Source organism: Neophocaena asiaeorientalis, unplaced genomic scaffold, assembly GCF_003031525.2.
Source record: "Neophocaena asiaeorientalis asiaeorientalis breed wild unplaced genomic scaffold, Neophocaena_asiaeorientalis_V1.1 scaffold27, whole genome shotgun sequence".
In the NCBI taxonomy this organism is placed as follows: Eukaryota; Metazoa; Chordata; class Mammalia; order Artiodactyla; family Phocoenidae; genus Neophocaena; species Neophocaena asiaeorientalis.
In genome coordinates, this window is record NW_020172816.1 from 219,464 (window position 1) to 238,738 (window position 19,275).

At 44.8% G+C, this 19,275-nt stretch overlaps 1 gene segment (V, D, J or C); it reads left to right on the top strand.

Annotated features, from left to right (window-relative positions):
• LOC112397468 (T-cell receptor alpha chain C region-like) overlaps positions 1 to 19,275 on the top strand; it is a 206,179-nt gene that overhangs the window by 147,214 nt on the left and 39,690 nt on the right.

The window sequence follows — 19,275 nt, forward strand, 5'->3', positions numbered from 1 at the left end:
TCTTTTGAATCTACCCTCAAAGGGCCCAGAACATTCTTTTTGTAGCAGCCATGATGGCTTTATCTTCTGAAGGTGGATTTCATTTTTATTAAGAATCAAAAGGCTTTCAGAGCCATGAGTTATAAATAAAGGAGGGACCCAAATTAATTACTGGTACTATTTTGGTTCCAAAAATGAGGCGTGACTATAAAATAATGTCCTTATTGTATATGTGTGGCCCATAAACTGACTCTCAGAGAGAGTCCTAAAGGGAGTACTTTGAAGGGTTCAACCATCATTTAGATGTTTAAATCCTGACATGTTTGTTAAAACAACCTCTTTACTTAATAAACACACTTAAGATAAACATAGCATGAGATTGAGGAGGTTTTGCAAGCCCAGACCTAATCAAAGCAAAAAGACTTTCAGTATGAACTGAGATATTATCCCAAGTAAATCCCTTTCAGAAAAACACGAGGTCAAAACCTTCGTATGGAGAAAGTGCATACGATATCCTGCTAATTGACAGCAAAACTACACCAAGAAATGGTAACCCTATATTGGTTTACGTAGAGCCACGTAGCACTGTGACTCAGAAAACTACAAATACGTCTTTGGAGCAGGCACTAGCCTGCAGGTTTTAGCAAGTGAGTATTACAGGCAAGACAGACATTTTAAATGTTTTTGGTGTCTGAGACACCAAGGAAGGTAAAACAAGGGAAATACTAGCTATGGAAGCAAAAATTACGGCTGTCTGAAGTGGCCATTCTGGGTCCATCTACTCTGGACAGGCAGGACAAAGGAGAGCTTGGAGGCTTGCTGGAGTGAACTTACCACCAATTTCATAAGAATTATATTAATTATTAGAAAATATTTATTAGCTAAAGACTTTGAGAGACTCCTCTAGACACGGGAATTCTTTTAAAACTGTACCCTCATTCCACATTTTTCACTCGCTTTTTCCTACCCCTCTTTACGCCTTTCTCCCTCATCCAATTCAACGCTTCACCTGGGCATTCATGTTTTGAGAAAGCATCCTATCCACTTCTTAGCCTGTCACTTAAGGCTCTCTAAAACCTGGGCCCTTTCTGTTCTCCAAATCTGTTTCCAGCTCTTCCCTTTCTCAAATGCCTTGCTCCAGGCAAACTGGACGCCAACTTCCCCTGAATGCTTACACATGCCCACACCTGTACCTGGTGTCCATAAATCAGACACCATAGACCCACCACTGAAAATAGACTGGCATACATGAAACAAATTGTTTCTTAGCCAGCACAAGTGTCACCAGACTTAATTTCATAGGGACAACTTGAGAAACTATATCTCTTCTTAAAAATGAAGGAGGCTTGGGTAAGAGATCCAGCAGGCAAACAGCAAAGTAGGAAGGAAGGAGATGCTTCTGTAATGGGTGTGGGAAGGAGGAAAGACATTCTTGGAAGAGAACAACACTGACTGAATCCAAGTAGGAAATTTATGGGCTGCCAAATTCCCTGTATATTTCTTGTTTTCCTTCTGGAGTGGTCCGTTCCAAATTATTGGTTGTTAAGCCCCTGGTCCCCCAGATGGCCAGAGGGTGGGGAAGAGGGAGGAGACCGTGCTGTACACTCAGCAGTGGTGCCTATGGAGTTTCCTTCTCGGATTTTCCTCAAGCTACCTCCAAATTAAGAGAGGTTCACAGAGGCTTGAGAAGTACTTGCAAGCTTTCAACTGTGCCCTTGCGTCTCTGTCCTCACTAAGAGAAAATGCTCAACCCAGACATTTAAGGGCACATGGAGCAGAGTCAGTTGCACCAGTTTTCCCATAGCCAGCCTACATCAGTTTATAGCTGGTTGATTCCCAGACCCAAGAATCAGTCCAGCCAAAATGAAGAGAACTGCCCAGCTAAGCCCAGCTTAAATCACTGAACTGCAAGCTCATGGTCTAATATATGCTTATTGTTTTAAACCAAAAAAATTAAGAGAGGCTCAAAAGCATCACCTTGACAGGATGGGAGAAGCTACCTGTAAGAGAATGATTTCAGGTTAGTCCTTGAGTTGTGCTATCTCCCGGGAAAAGGACAGTGAGAATGGAAAAGTCCCCACTGGGACACAGATAGAAAGTAGTGAAAGTCCTTTTCCTGGTGACTGTCTAAGTTGGGGATGAAAAGGTCTGGAGCTGGAGTCAAGGGTGAACTCCAGGGCTGACCAGCGCCTGTGACTGTCTCTGGTTCTGTGGGATGAGAAAAAGTGGAAATCCCCTTAGATGCTCCATAACCTGGACCTAGGTCAGAGGTGTCTGGCTCCAGCGCCCTGAAAGGGTGGACCAGCATGCTGACCCCTCTTGCCGGATAGGCAGTTGCAGCTGCCCTCAGTCTCTCCCATTGCAATGACAATATCTCTGACTCCTTTGGCTTTGGTGTCGTGAACAAAAACGGTTCCTACTTTGTCCAAATGAGGTACATGATCTTCAGAACCCCTGGAGAATTATTGTGTAAAACACCGGAGGATAGCTAGGATTTTTGGCAGTCAGTATGCTGGGCTTATGTGGGAAAACTCCTTCTTTAGAATATTTAGAAAGAATATCCTCCATTCATCCAATGTGGAAACAGTCCTGAAATCCAGGCTGGAGCTAAGATTCTATGCCAGGTTATTACTTAATATTCTCTGTGCTCATGGTATCGCTTCTTCCAGAAGATCTTTAGGGAAAACTTAGTTCGGTTTCTAGGAGGTTTTTGCTGAGCTGAAGATCACCGTGTGAATAATAATGCAGGCAACACGTTCACAATTTGGAGGGGGAACAAGGTTAATGGTCAAACCCCGTGAGTACCTCTGCTGAATCCGTAATGATTGCTCTGATTTCTAAAGGAAGCCATAGCACTGAACTTCATCTGGGGGCTGTTTTTTCCACCCAATTTTTTTTAAGTTAATTCTAATCATTAATCCTAATGATTATACAGTGTATATATACGCCATATGTATATGTGAAAACGGGCACGTGTAATCATCTGGCACAGGAACAAATAATCTGGAGAATAACAGATCCCTTGTCCTTTTTGTCTTAACCATTTGGGTCTGAAAGTCTGTGTTGAACACAGGGATGGCTGAGCACTGGAGTGAGAGAACCTTCTCCAGCGACTTTGTCAGGATTTTGCCATGCCCTGCTGGCCTGGTGAGGGGACAGCTCGGTCTCGAGGTTGGGGGCTGAACTATTTAACCTCAGAAAAGCCTTGGTGTCCTAACCATGCTGTGAATTGACCACGATAATAAACAGTCTTCCCCGCTGATTCTTTGGCCAGGGTCCCAGCTGGAGAAGCACGCTGGCTGGATTTGGGGATTGAAAGGGATTTCCTGGTACACATTGGCCTGGTCGGTTTCTGTAAAGCTTTCTATGACTGTGTAATGTTGGCAACAACCGTAAGCTGATTTGGGGATTGGGGACAAGTGTGGCAGTAAATCCAAGTAAGTCTTCAAATTAACTCTCTCAAACCTGTCTATGCAGCTGGAAGTATCTCAGAAACTGTCTCCTTCTTTAGCCCTCATGTTTTAAATGTGCAGTAATGAATAGTGTTTTCTCCTGTCCACCCAAGCTGAGCCCTTGCCCACCTCTCAACCAAAATAACTAGAGAGAGGGGTCCAGATGTGCCTGGCAGGAAGGCAGTTGCACTGTTAGACTGTTTTCTTACAGAGCAAACAGGTGACCCTTTGCAAAAAGAGCCATCAGAGAGCACTGAAAGTTAGACCTCCTTAGTCCATACTGTACCGACCTCACTATGGGCCATTGGTGAATCCTGTTTCCTCCCAGCCAAAGATAACTCAAGTGCTGCTGGAAACTCCTGGGACTTAGGGCCCTCCCAGTGACCTCCCTGGAGGACATCTCCTCACCATGGGTTATCCAGGATGACTCAAACTTACCATATAATTTCTGCATCTCTCAGTTCTCTTTGGCCTATAGCCTTATGGTGGATTTGCTAGAAGTAACAGGGAAGGAGTTGGTTTCATCCTAATTCTGGCCTCTCCTGAAAAGTTCTTCTCTCCAAGACTCTTCAGGAGCATCTTAGGGACCACCTACCCTGTTCAGAATTGTGCTTTGTACAACCAGACTTGTTCCTAGCAGTGTTTGCTGTAGCTTTGGGAGGGGCTAGCTCCCAGGGAAGTTCTGGAGCTCCAGGCTGGAGCTGCGGGGAGAGGAAGAGGTGTTATACAATGGAGTCCAGGGGCTTTGGGAAAGACATCTTTGATATAGGTGTTAATGAATTTCTAAATGAGCTTCTGTGTGTTAACCCGATAAAGACTCTCCAGGGAGAAGGTCACGCTTACCTTTGCAGCTCTAAATGGAAGTTGTGTGTTGCAAGAAAAAATGGGAAATGTCAACTGCAGTGCCAAAATGAAGAGACTGGGTATAAATATTGAACCAGTTTTAATGTTAAGTTTATGAAATGTAAGCCTTCCAGAAGAACTGGCTCAAGGCACATTTATTAGGATGGATGAGCTAACTATTTTGTCAGTGATACTGGGATGCACACTTTAAAGGGGAACCCAGAATGTTTTGAAGACTAATGAAAGGTATAGCCACTATAGGTGAATTTTGGAATCAAACTGCCTGGGCAAGCCCTAACTCTGCTACTTACCAGATGTGTGACCTCGGGCAGGTTACCTAATCTCTTCATGCCTCATTTTTCTCATCTGTTAAATGGGAATAATAACAGTACCTAGCTCACTGAATTGTTATGAGATTAAAAGAGTTAATACCTATCAAGGACCTTGCATAGTGGCGGTACCTAGTAAGTCTTCAATAAATATTAGTTATTATTACTAGCTCAGGTTGCTGGAGGGAAGGAAGGAAAAAAACTGTCTCCTTTTAAAGTTTTTGTAAAGTACAGTATTACAGTGTGGCTCTAGCAACACAGGAAGACTCATCTTTGGGCAGGGAACAATGTTACAAGTAAAACCAGGTAGGTCTGAATGTTCTCGAATGAGCCAGAGTCGCCCACTAAATTCATTCTTTGGTTAACCATCTCTGCCTTTTCAACTTCTAACCAAAGACTCTTATTTTTAGGTTTTATTTTTCTTTTACAGTAGTAAGGAGAAAGTGGGTAAAGCCTGGCTACGTTCTTTTCTAACCCATTTGGTTTCAGCTAGTGGCAAAAAAAAGGGGGCAGGATTTGAGGTGAGTTAGGTCTGGAATTTCTAGGCTAAGACTGAGAGAATATAATTTTATGGGAGACATAATAACATCTAGTGTGAGAGATGCACCAAAAAAAAAAAAAAATGGTGATTTTACATAATGGCATACTACAGTGAGAACCACCCTGGTAGAGGCTAGAATTCTCTACGAACTGTCTTTCAAGGGGAAAAGGGATAACACAGAAATGACAAGGTTTTGTTTGAAAAAAAATGAGGAGGAAAGACGGGAGACTGTTGGTGACTTGGATTTTTTTTTTGTTAAGAAATGTGAAAACAGCATTTTTCCATAGGATGGTTGGTAAAAGGCTATCACCAAGTAGGAGTCAAAAGGGTCAAAACATGTATGGTATCCCCTGGGTGAGCTTCACGGAGGAAGAAGAGGAAGAAAATGTCCCAGAGTAAAGTGGTTTTGTACTGGGCAGAAACAGTGTGTCAGATTCTGGGGCAAACCAGCTTGTCTTTGGGATGAGAACAAGACTCACTGTCATTCCCTGTAAGTCTTTTGCCACTTGAGAAAAAGCCCTTAATCTATAATGACCAGCTCTCACATCCCAGACACCGATTGAATTTCTCAATGAGCTTCCGTGTATTAACCTGATAAGACACTCCAGGGACAAGGTCACCCTTACCTTTGCAGCTCTAAATGTAAGGCCTATTTTAAGAAAAAATGGGAAAAGTCAATTGCGGTGCCAAAATGAAGAGAGTGGGTATAAATATTGGATCAGTTTTAATGTTAAGTTTATAAAATGTGACCCTGTCAGAAGAACCGTCCCAAGGCACATTTATTAGCTTGTGTCTACACATAGCACAATTGTCTAGTTAATTTGGTTAATGTCAGTAGCTGATCCAAATATTGAGGCACTTCCTTGAGAAACCTTTTTTGTACTCAAAATGGCCTGAATTGACTGTCACATTACCTAAATAATTGCCAGATCTGTTTTACTTTGTGCTGTAGAGACTCAGCCTAATAAAAACAGATGCTGTTGTGTTCCCCCCCACCCCGTCTGTCTTCTCTCCACACAGCAAGTTTTCCCACTATTCAACAACATCTCTGCACACAAAGAAAAGAGACCCAGCAAGCCATCTGACTTATGGCTGCTGCTACTTTGCATTTATATGACTCCTTTCCGTGGAAGAGATTAAGACACTTCATAGGACTTATTAGCTGAACAGATTGACAGCCTAATTAGAAAGAGAGAAACCAGAGTCGGAGTATCGTTTTGTGGCTGCTGTCCCTGCCCCCTCGTGTAGAACATTTGGTCAGATGGTCCTACAAAACAGAAATAAGACAGGGAGGGGGCTCCCCGTTTGTAGTGTGGGCCTTCTCAGCTGCATGTGAGAGGTTGTTACAGGGGGTAAAACAGTACTAAATGGGTCGGGGCGACTGACAGAGCCAGGAGCATGTCTTTCCCCAGAGCTCCTGGGGTCTCACAGAGCAGAGCACATCAGCTGTTGCTATGTGTCCACCCTTCTTACTTCTGTTTTCAGACCCTTCTGTTCTAGGGCTGTTCCTTCCATCTCCCACTCCTCTGTCTAGCTCCTTTCTGTCTCCTGTGACCCCTGACTCCCATGCCCATACCCAGCACCAACCCTACCACACACTAAAGAGGCCGCCTGCCTTTGGGGCCATCAGTTTTATTTCTGAGGAGTTTCTTAGCCCCCTTGAGTGATCCTCCGAAGGCTCAGGTACCTGAGAGAATCCTCCCTAAGGGCAGGGCTCCACCCCCAAGAGGTGGAGGTGGGCCCAGGATGAGGGGCCTCTGGAGGAAGGTCGCCCCAGAATGAGGACCACTACGGCCTTCATGATACATGTGTGTGAGTCCCCTCCTACTTGGGAAACTGTAGCTTCCACCTTGACTCGACCTTTGTGGCTCTGAAGAGGGGGCGGGTTTCTGCAGTGGAATCGGCTGTTGTGGACAGTCTGGCTTTGGGGGCGTACGGCACTCTGGCCCCGGCACTCAAGTGATTGTTACACCACGTAAGTGCATCTTTTCTCATTTCTGTGGGTGGGTATGTCTGTCAATCATATAGAGGAGTTCTTCCCCCAACCCCGTTTCACAGCTAGTCACTGATGGGATACAATTTCTGGATCCAGCTGCCCTGCCGGTTTGACCATTAAGATGATCGAATTCATTTTCAGATATAACTTTGACTGATTTCAATTAATGCTGCTAACAGCAAAGGGAAGTTAGCACGTCGTGGGAACCTAATCTATGCTCGTTCACTGCTATGGGAGGACAGTCATTTCTTCTTATCCCCCGGCAGTTAAATTTCAGAATTCAGCTGACCTGTTCCAGGCCTGTCTCCTCTGGTAGATTAAATGGTTGTGTCCACTAACTTTCTTGAAGGAAAACACACAAGACAGATATATTCTCCTTCAGCTTTTCCTAAGAAAGCTTTTGGTTAGTTATTTTGACGGTACACTTTAGCTAACTTATTCCCTTCTATTCTTGTTAATAATATCTTGGCTTAAACAAGCAATTTTCCCCACATTATTCAAAATGCATTGCTGTGTGTAACCCACTGCTCTACCGCCAGCCCTTTTGTCTTCACAACATTCTCTAAGAAGGTAAACAGGGTCACACATCATCACAGTTTCACAGACAGAAAAGCTGAAGCACAGACAAGTTAAGTAATTGAAGTCAAACCTCAAAAATCAGAACTGGGATTAGAGCTTGAGATTCCCCATTTACTTATGGTGAATTATCCTGAGTTGTCACCTTTGTGAATTGAAAACATAATAAGCACAGGCCATAGGAATCCAGTGGGGATGGAACTTAACCAAAACAAAAACTGACTGTCTGATGATTGCATTGGTGTTTGAAATGTACACACCCAAATCTGCTTTGCCATTGGTAGTTATTTGGTGCCAGAGATGGGGAAAGAGCAGAGGGGCCAGATGTAAAGGCAGAGCACCCTGCTGGGCTCAGGGGGTTTTTGTAGGCCTCGGTATCACTGTGTCCTACAACACAGACAAACTCATCTTTGGGGCTGGAAGCAGATTACAAGTCTTTCCAAGTAAGTCCTAGAAAACCAGGAGTGATTTTGCAAAGGTGTTTTTTATAAACAGCCAACTCGCTTTGGTTCATCCTCGTGGTGCTTTGGGCCACCCTTCCCAGCACTGCACTCTGTAGGGCCTTCCCCACCTCTGGCTGCCTGGTTCTTGTTCCCTCAGGAATGCCATTTCTCACAGAGAGAACATTCTGTAAACCAAATCAGTATAATCTATATACGAATGCCATGGTTCTGACTAGAATCTTATCCGCAGGGAAAACAAGACGCTAGAATATCAGATGCATTATAACTCCAAAAAAATGATCTGTTTCTCTCTTTTGTTAAGTTTATTTATTTATTTATTTATGGCTGCACTGGGTCTTCGTTGCTGCGCGTGGGCTTTCTCTAGCTGTGTTGAGCGGGGGCTACTCGTCGTGCCGGACCAGGGCTCGAACCCCTACAATGGCAGGCGGATTCTTAACCACTGCACTGCCAGGGAAGTCCCCGTTTCTCTCTTTTGCATTTTTATTGAAAACATCAGGGAAGGTGAAACAAGTTCAGCTTCTCCCATTTGAAAACTGTTTATGAATTTTGCTTCGCTTATATGCAGAGAGACCGAGATTGACTTTGGATGTTTAGTCATTCGATTTCATCATCTGTGTCTGGAATCTATAATGGGAGAGGGAATCAAATGTAATTAAATGAGCAAATAATCTTCAATAGTCAATAGTCCTACGTTGTTTTATGTGCTTGGCTCTGGACTTTGGGATTTATCTCTAATAGGCTCCCCAGGAGGACAGTGAAGGTTTTGGTTAAGGTTTTTGTCTCTGTGTGGATGGCAACTATCAGTTGATCTGGGGCTCTGGGACCAAGCTAATTATAAAGCCAGGTAAGTCTCAGAGATGTGACCAACCGTAAGGGAGAGGAGACACAGGTTGAATAATACACGAGGCATAGCATGCAAATTATATTCTTAAGAACAATCCAGCTGGAGACAATGCACTCGACCCAAATAGGGTTTTCATTCCCAGGGAGAAGCAATGTCAGCCACCAACTCTCTTGTTTGATCTAGTTGCTTCCAGAATGAATAATGCCCTCCAAGAGAGCAGAGCTGGGTTGTTAAGGAGTATCTAATTCCCTCTAATATGGTTGGAATTCTTTCCCAAGGATATAACCAGTCTCATTTTATCAAAAGAGAAATCCAGAGAAAAGGGAAAGGGCCACAGTCAAGGACCAAGTGGTGAAAAGCAGTGCGGGCGGTTTTCCCAACATCCTCGTCTCTGGTTGCTGTCCTGCGTGGGGAGCAGATACCTGCAAAGCTTCTGGTCATTTGCTGGCGAATCCCCTGGGGTTCTGGGCTTCAGCATGAGTTCCACAAGGGTGTAATTTAAAAGGCAGTGTCCACAGACATAGAGAATGGACTTGAGGACATGGGGAGGGGGAAGGGTAAGCTGGGACGAAGTGAGAGAGTGGCGTGGACATATATACACTACCAAACGTAAAATAGATAGCTAGTGGGAAGCAGCCGCATAGCACAGGGAGATCAGCTCCGTGCTTTGTGACCACCTAGAGGGGTGGAATAGGGAGGGTGGGAGGGAGGGAGACGCAAGAGGGAAGAGATATGGGGACATATGTATATGTGTAACTGATTCACTTTGTTATAAAGCAGAAACTAACACACCATTGTAAAGCAATTATACTCCAATAAAGATGTTAAAAAAAATAAATAAAAGGCAGTGTCAGGGCACTTGAGGGAAGAATGGAGCCTAAAGGGATACCTGGCAAGTCTGCTTTCGCAGCGATGGGACTAAGGAGCTCTTAGCCTGGGAAGACTAAGCCCACACTCCCCATCCTGCCGTGCCCCCTCCTGAGGATTCTGAAGGGCTGTGTAAATTATGGGAGTGCTGCCAAGGAGCTCCTCTTTGGGACTGGCCACTGCTTTCTGTCAAGCCAAGTACGTGAGTAGTGGGATTCTGTGTCCCTGGCAAGTGGGAAGTAACAGTCACTCTTCAGTGAAAAGGAGGGATGAAGGTAGAGTTCTTAGCCCACCGCCATCCCTTATTTAGGCAGGCTCTCAAATTTCCCATTTTCTTGATGGCACCGCCCAGTCAGAGAAGGGGAAATGGGCTAGTGTTAAGGTAAATCCCAGGAAGAAAATCCACTGTAGAAAAATTCTTCCCATCTAAATGTTACAGGCTTTCTGCTCTGTGAACCTGATTCCCAGGTCAGCTCCAGTCCTACCTTTACCTAGGTAGGTACAATCTCTGCTAACCTGTCTGTACAGTTGTGTGTCAGCTGGTCCAAGCACCTTATTTTTCTCCCAGAAGAGACCTCAGAGCTGTGGTTGGGGAGATTGCTGAGAAGGCAGACAAAACTGACCCGGGGTGGGGCAGGGCAAAGACGAGGCTTAGGGTGGGTTAGATCAATATTAATATGGTGATCCATATATTCAATAACACCTTCCCTATATGTCCTCCATTTGTTTTCCCTTTCATTTTCCCTGGACTACGTCCTTTTGGTTTATTCTGGACATTTACTGCTCCCAGGCTAAGAGGAGAGAAAACTAGCATTGAACCCTCTCTTCAAATCTGAAGAAGCAAGAAGTCACAGTTACGTTGGGGATGAGATCAATTCTCCTCTCTCCAAGCTTAAAATTCTGTCACTTATCCTCTATTTTTAACCAAGGCCTGGTATCACTGTCTTGGATGCTCTCCCCTCTCTCTTTTCTTTGATTCTCAATGTATGTTAAAATGTATATTAAAACCCAGCCAATGCTCAGCTTTGTGATAAAGGAGCTCTTGTGGGCCCTTATCCTTGCCTTTAGGATATAATCTTTCTTCTAAAGAAAATGTTCACTTCTTCCATTTATTTCAGGACTGGACTTTCTTAAAATGTAGGAGATGGTGTATTATAACTCCCTACTCCTATCTATCTGAAGCATCATATGAGTCCATGGTGGCATCTCTTTAGGAAAAGATAGGACTATTTGCCTCTTGTTTCCCTTCCCTGGTGAAATAGCTTCTTAGGCTACCACATAGACACTATTACACAGTGAGAAAGCTTGGAAATAACCTGGCCAGTGAGTAGGGGCCAGGACGGAGGCATTTGGGTGGAGCCTGGATAGGAGTTCAGGCAGCTCTGTAGCTGGAAATCATCCCTTTGGATATAGGAATGCATCATCCTTTCAAACCCGTCTGTCTAGGGGCTGAGCTCACACATATGAGAGCAAGAGCTGTTAACAAATTATTTAATTCAGCCTTGGCAGATTTAAGCCTAACAATGCAAAAGGGTCTTAGAAGCGCCTGAGTTTGGTCTTTCTAAGTAAAAATGATTTGCTTTAGGTAGCAGAACCAGTGTTCTTCTTCCTATCGTAAAAGACCATTTTCCAGAAACACATAAAAAAAAATCATGGTGAGTCCAACTGCCCCCTCACCACCACGCCATGTGTGTAGTGGGGTTTTACTAGGGGTTTCAGTAAAGGCAGGAAATGCTGTGGGACTAACAATGCCAGAATCGTCTTTGCAACTGGAACCCAGGTGTTGGTAAAGCCCAGTAAGTGGCCATGTTCTATTTATATTTGACCAAACAAATAAACCCTGTGGAGTTAGTAGAGATTTAATTTATTATGTAGACAAATGTACCTTTTGAAAAATGACTTTTGTAAATGTATGAAACATTCATGATTGTTGCAAATACAGCAATAATGATAAATAGACTCAGAATGAGACCATCCCAAATTGCCTTTAATATGGTAGCTCAGCCCCCTTCTTCCGAAGAGAGATTGGAGTCGTGAGCTATTTACAGCCAGTGTTTCTTAAACTGTGTTCTGCGATGATTTGTGTTTACTGTGATTCTGCCTACAGAACTTGTCTTCCATTCGACTGAAAATCTATCTCATTTTAAATGCTATTCATGTGGATAAGATAGCTTCTTTGTCACTCATGCCTGCATATGTATTTATTCTAAAAGACCCGATATAAAACCCAAACATTGTCCCATTTTGACAAAGGTCCACATCTAGTCCGATACATGTCAAATTTCACTAAACGCATAGATTTACTATTCAAATGCAATGGGAGAAAAAGAAATTGAGATTAACTAACAATCCCAGATGGCTTATTAACACCTGAAATGGAATTCAGAGTGAAATAAAATGGCAGGCATGATGATAGAATTTTTGTTTAATGATAAATTCCTCCATGGGGAGTAAAAACTTTTTGAACATACTTCACTGGGGAGGAGGGAGATAATGAATTCAAGAGCCTGGCATTCCTGGGGGTACACCTAGTATGTCAGCTTCTCCACAATGCATTTTGCGGACAAAGGGACCCATCCAAATGTCAGTCAAAAAAATAATATTAAGAGGAAGGTGTTGTCAAGTTGACTGACTAGGCTATTAAACCCTACATTAGGTTATGATTGAGACTATGGACTGACCAACTGACCAAGGAGCTTTCAATAAGAATAGCCTATTTTTGAATGGTTTAGCTGTGGGAAATGCCCAAAGACAAGGAAACAAGCTAGAGAACGCCATAAGTTTGCTTTGGATCTAGTAAGTATGCCCAATCCATGCTAATCTTTTGTAATGACTTTGCAAAAGACATTTTGGGGGTCAGGCAGACAATGAGGAAGAAACAGTGGGGTTTAGTTCTTTTTGAGTCAAACAAGGACCCAGTCAGGACTGGTGGTAATGCCATCCAGTATCCACCTCCTAGTGGTGAGAGACCATATCCATGGACTGTGAAAGGAGAGCATTTCCTGCAAGACTAGAATCCCTCTGGGCCAAAATGGATGACCCCCACTACCCCCAGGTAGGGCAGGGCTGTAATGAGTACAGCAAACATGTACTTGGCCTAAAGTAAGGTATCTTCAGGGTTTGGTGATACGGCCACATCAGAACAGAGCCCAGGGTGAGGTGAAGGCTCTGTGATGCAGTTCTATCTCAGGTGAAATTCAGATGAGTGTCTTATGTGGCCCCTCCTGCCCCCATCTTTCTTTAGTCTCTGAAGAGTAGATTTCTAGCTCTGTGGCTGTCCACCCAGCCATTTTTTGCCTGCCATACAGAATTGTGTTAGCTATCACACAGGAGTTTGTTGAATTGTTGCTTTTATAATTCACCCTCAGTGTCAAATGAGGTCATCCAATTTCCTCTCTGCACATTTGCAATAAGCACCATAAAAATTCAAACAAAACAACCAGGAGACACAGAGAGAGATGGCTGATGAGATAATGAGGCCTGTTTATTATAGTAGAGGAGGAAATAGCCTATGAGACTGAGATAGCCAATGAGGGATGGGCAGCTTTCCTGAAGAGTCACTAGGGGTTTTTGTTGTGGTCCCAATCACAGTGCAAACAAACTTCTACTAACAAAATTGTCTTTGGAAGAGGGACTCAACTTCTTGTTCTCCCCAGTAAGTGCTGTTCATGTGATTTCCTGATATTGGCTCCCGTTGAGTGAAAGTGGTTTTGGTGTTGGGTGGGAAAAGTTTCTTAGGCTCTAAACATGTGGGTAGCCTCTAAGTCCTGGGTCCTCCTGCTCTCACAGAGGCCCAGTCCTTGGCCCTTCCACGGCTTAGCCAAATATCAAATTCTTTCCCCTCTAGAGCTCAGAAAGTTGCTGCCAGTGTTTTTGCTGCTTAAATATCAATTACCTTTTTCATTGTTTATACATTATGAAGAGTAAAAAATTTGTGACATTTTGTCAAGTCCATCTTCAAGTCTCCCCTTCAAGGCTTGTCCCCAGTGGACTTTGTTTGGACACATCATTAAACCCAGGATGATTTCTGACTCCAGCCAAGTGGCATTGGAAATGACCCCAGCCTACCTATGACCCCTCTCCTTCCACTCTTTATAAAAGACTCATTTTCTCCGTTTGTCCTCTGCTAAGATTCCTGGCTCTGGTGCCCCATGCCTTCACATTTCCCTTGTTCCAGGGATGGGTGGAAGATAACTTTTGTAAGAGCTACTTTAATCCAGAGGCGACAAATATGGTACGTCAGCCAAGAACAACATCTTGTGTGGAGCCTTCTTACTCTGTGCCATTTTCAAAATCTTTTTTTTCATTTAGAAAAAGCAGCCATTCCTTTTTATTCCCAGCACAGCAAAGAGTTCATTATGAGGCCAGAGACAGGGTTTCCTTTGGAATATTTTTCACAGGCTAACAATAAGCCGGAAGTTTGCAGGCGGTTCACAAATGCATTCTTGGGCCACAACTCCATGTATGGAAGCCGGTATCGGCAGAGTAGACAGCCAAACCAGGGGCATCTTACCGATACCACATTTTGTAGAGGATCAGGGAGAAGGAGGCAAAGACGTGCTAAGGGAAAACAAAAACTATGGTTAAGTGGGGAGATTTCTGTGTGATTCCACCCAGGGAAAAAGATTAACATGAAGAAACATTCAGAAAACCACCAAGGCCAGGCATTCAGAGTTTTTGTTATGGAGGCAATCACTGTGGGAATTCAGGAAGCAGGCAGCTTCTCTTCGGAAAGGGCACAAGACTGGCTGTGATTCCAAGTAAGTGCCCCTGGCCATCCCTAATGTTGATCAGAATGGCTTCTGCCTTTAAATGATTTTTTTCAATGAACCTATGAATGCTTTTACCCCCAAGAAGGTTCTGGTAGGAGCTGGGAAGTCAGTGCTAAGCAGGAAGATGAACAGGTTACTCTGGCGTAATTCAAAAGTTAACCAGATAATCATGGGCAAGCACCGTGCCTCACCCCGTCCTCAGCGCCTCCAGCTTGTTCTGGCCACACATCCTACCCAGTTCCCTCCCCTGATCCCAGGAGACCAAAACCCTAGGACAGAGAACCTGAGACTCTTTAGTCTAGGGAGGACAGGAAGGCTTGTCTGAGATCCAAGAGTCACTTGAAAATATATTGTGTGTTTCTATTTATTGTTGTTATTAATTTTGTTGTTGTTAATTCTAATTTGTCTAAGTAATACGTGAAATTTTCTCACTGTAAAAACAATTCAAATTACAGATAAAGCCAGTATTCACCTTGACCCCCCCCCTTCCTTCAATATCAGTTTCCTCCCCAGAGGTGACCACTGGTTTGTGTGTTGTGGTAAGTTTCTATTTGGAGCATGTTGACATGAAATCGCCCATCTTCAAGGAAAGGAGCTCAAGACATAAAGAACTCAGACTGCAGATTTCAATTAGATATAAGGAACAGTTGGTTGAATGCAAAGGCCGTTGGCAAAGAAGAGCTACCTTCCCAGGAGCTCTTAAAGCATATATAGGTCTTTGGTCCGAGAACACCTTGGCTGAAGACAGGAGGATGGACTAGTTGACCTCTGAAATCCAGCCAGGTGTCTGTAGGACTCAGGGATGGTCCCCCCACCCCCGCATGGCAAGCCTCTGTGACAGCCCTTCTCTTTTGCCTGTCATCTGGTTATTGTTACAACCTGAGCTTTTGTCAGCACTGCTCCTATGCTGTGAGTGGTTTGATTTTCTCAGCATCTGTGGGGTTTTTGCAAAGAAAGGAAACTCTGTGTGTACTCTGGAGTTGGGGGTTACCAACTCATTTTCGGGAAGGGCACCAAACTCTTGGTCATACCAAGTAAGTTCTTCTTTCTGGCTAATTATTCTTCCCAAGATGCCTGCCTTCCATCATGCAGAAGCTGTCAAAACACAGGTGGTGTTTTCTTTGCTTGGTTTGTGTTGGGTGGTTCATGATACCAGTTGGAAAACAAGGCTATTAATGCACATATTCCCTGGGGCACTGTACTTGCTTTTAAGATCCATGTAGTCTCTCCCTGAGAAAATATGTGAACCTCCAGGAGGAGGAAGGCAGAGGGGAAAAAAAAAGGCAGGAATTGGGTGAAAATAGATAAAGGACTTGCAGGAATAACAAACAAGAGGGGATCCCAGGAGACCAAGCAGTAGCCACTTTGAGTGAATTTCCTGGGAGTTGCTCCTGCCAAGGCCCATTCTTTCAAGGAAAATTAAGGCAAATAGAATCGGAGTGGGAAGTTGCTAGTTATTCGCATCCGCCCCACGTTCCAACCTAATTACAAGGAGATTGTTCTGGCCGTGCTCAGTCATTTCAGGTTTTGTTTTCCTGCTTGCCTCCTCCACCTCCACCTGTCTTCCTAGAGGCCCCAGTCAAGGTTATTGCAATAGCACCGAACACTGTGTGACACCGGTGCAGGTAAATTAACATTCGGGGACGGGACCGTGCTCACTGTGAAGCCAAGTAAGTTGTGCCTTTAGGGGCAATCAATCAAATCGTTAGTTTGAAAAATACTTTAATCCTGTGCTTGGGCTCTTTATGTTCTTTCCCCAGGCCAAAGAGAGTTGGTTTCTTTCTCTGCTTTAAAATGAGGTGTGTGTGTGTGTGCACGCATGTGCACGTAACACACACATTTGCTCTGGCTCATGGTGAGGAGCTTTCAGGAGCATATACAACATTTTCAAATAAATAGAGATATAAACAATAATTGAGCCAGTGACGCTGTCAGGAAGAACCTCCACTGGGGACCCAGCACCCCGACCCCTGGTTTGGCTTCCCTGCAGGCTCCCTGGCCACATGGATATGCTTTGGCTCCGTCTGATGGTCTAGGGCAGGAAATTCCTCGGCTTTTCTTTGTAATCAATTCCAAAATTTAGCAGCCCTTACTGCCAGAAAGTACTTTTGTACATCTAACTTTGACTACCTGCCCCCTGTCACTATGATTTAAATCTCTGAAAAGAACCACTACAACTTTAGGCATCTAGTTTACAAATAAAATTTCTGCTGTAAATATGAGACTCAGCACTGAGTAGACTTCTACAGCACCTCTGAGATGCCATGTGTCCCGAAGTGATTACAGATTAGGCACTATAGTGTGAGCTTTGGAGACAGAAAAACCTAAATTCGACTCCTGGCGCCATTACTTTATTAGCTGTGTGACCTTGGACAAATTACTTAACCTCTCTGAGCCTCGGTTTCCCCATCCATAAAATGAGGATAAATATCCCTACCTTGTTGTGTTATTGAAAGGATCAAATAAAATAATAACAGCTAAATTATTTAGCATAGTGCCCAAAATACAGAAAGAGCTCATTAAACCCTAGCTATTAATAATAATGATAAACATCATCTCCAACACACAGTAGAGCTTTCGTTTCGCCCCTCAGGCTCTTCTGTCAAGGCTCTGTCATGCAGCAGGAGAAAAGCTGGCATGGGGGAGGGTGGAGAGTGTCAGCCTGTTCTATGAAATTCTTCACCTGGGATTGGAAAATGTCTAAGTGGAAATAGAAAGAATCCTGGCTAATTTAAATACAAAATTGTCCAACTGTCAGAGGCAGGGGAGAGGCTTCTGCAGAGAGCTGCATGGCTGGAGCATCTGAGGCTACACAATAATCCCTTAGAGCAGGGATGCAGCTCACAGTATAGTCGGGCGAGGGCTGCGGCAGCAGAAACCTTGCAACACCCTCTCACCAAGCTGACCCCAGCGTGACTCCCTCCAAAGTGCCCCAAGGCACGGGTTCCCCATGTGGAGGGACAGGGATTGAGAGAGGATGGAAGCTTCACAGGAAAGAGCTTCTTGCCCCGGATCGTGTTTCTGCTCCTCTGGGTAGTGAAGCTCGTGAGAAATATGGCGCCTGAAAAATAGTCCCTAAATGAAACTCTCAGACCTGGGGAGGGAGGATCAGGAGTCTGTAGAGGCAAAACTGGGCCAGTTAATATTGAAGACAAGGGATTGAGTGTAAGGTGGGAATCAAGTCACATCTCAATCTGGGAGAAGACGCATTAAACAAAAGCTGGAGATGCTGCGTTCTCCAGCCCCACCGGGACTCAGACCACAGACCTCTTGCTGATACTGCAAGAGGAAGGGAGTTAAGGTTAGTGATTAAAACCTTACTAATAGGGGCTTCCCTGATGGTGCAGTGGTTGAGAGTCTGCCTGCCGATGCAGGGGACACGGGTTTGTGCCCCGGTCCGGGAAGATCCCACCTGCCGCAGGGCGGCTGGGCCCGTGAGCCATGGCCGCTGAGCCTGCGCGTCCGGAGCCTGTGCTCCGCAACGGGAGAGGCCACAACAGTGAGAGGCCCGCGTACCGCAAAAAAACAAAAAACAAAAAAACCTTCCTAATAGGTTTGTGAACAGTGTCAGGAGCAGTTGCCAGAGCACTTTCTCTGGAGGGTTTTTAAAAGGAGATAGACACCCTCGTCTCAGGGCTGATTGGAGTGCAGCCCTGCCTGGAGGCAGGAGGAGAAACTAGAGAACCTCTCTAAGCCTCTTCCCAGCCCCTGAGCTGCTCTGTGAAAAAACTCTGGCTCATTAATGAAGAGCTGCATCCTTCGGGACACCCGGGTTGCTGGGTTAAGTTTTGGAACCCTTGCTTGTCGTGTCCCAAACTCCCTTTGTTCTCACACTTGACAAGCAGGCTGATTTTTTTTCATCCTAAAGCTAAAAACACAGGGTCTGGGTCCTGCGCCGTTGATGGTGTTCAGATATGAGGCAGGGTGGGTTCGGGGTGGAGGAGGAAAGCTCTAAGGGGTTTTTGTAGAGCCCAGAGGCTCTGTGGGAATAACTATGCCCAGAGTTTGACCTTCGGTGGGGGAACCAGATTGTCTGTGCTGCCCTGTAAGTACGGAGAGGTGGGAACAGAAACCAGCCGTGCTTGAGGCCTGGGCCCACTGTGACCTCCGAGCCGGGATGGAGAGGACGATAAGGAGTGCGACGGATGCTTATTCAGGGAGGAAAATCACAGGCCCGTGGGAATAATGCTGGAGGAAGTACATCGGAGCTTTCCCTTCTCTGCAGGGCTTTGTCGGAGCCGTGCTTGAGGCCTGGGCCCACTGTGACCTCCGAGCCGGGATGGAGAGGACGATAAGGAGTGCGACGGATGCTTATTCAGGGAGGAAAATCACAGGCCCGTGGGAATAATGCTGGAGGAAGTACATCGGAGCTTTCCCTTAGTGCACTGAATATGATTATCTCCAAGAGGAAGACCTGCTCTCTTTCCCCCGGGGGCCTCCTTGGACCAGAATGCTATTAAAGGGGCTGAGCGGACCAACGCCCAAAGCCTGGTCATCTCCCTTGTCCTTGAAGGAGTTCTGGGAGGTGCGAAAGGGAAGAAAGTCATCAGGACCCCACCGACAACCCAGCCTTGGGTTCCGTCCATTCTCTGTTTTTTTTTTTTTTTTTTTT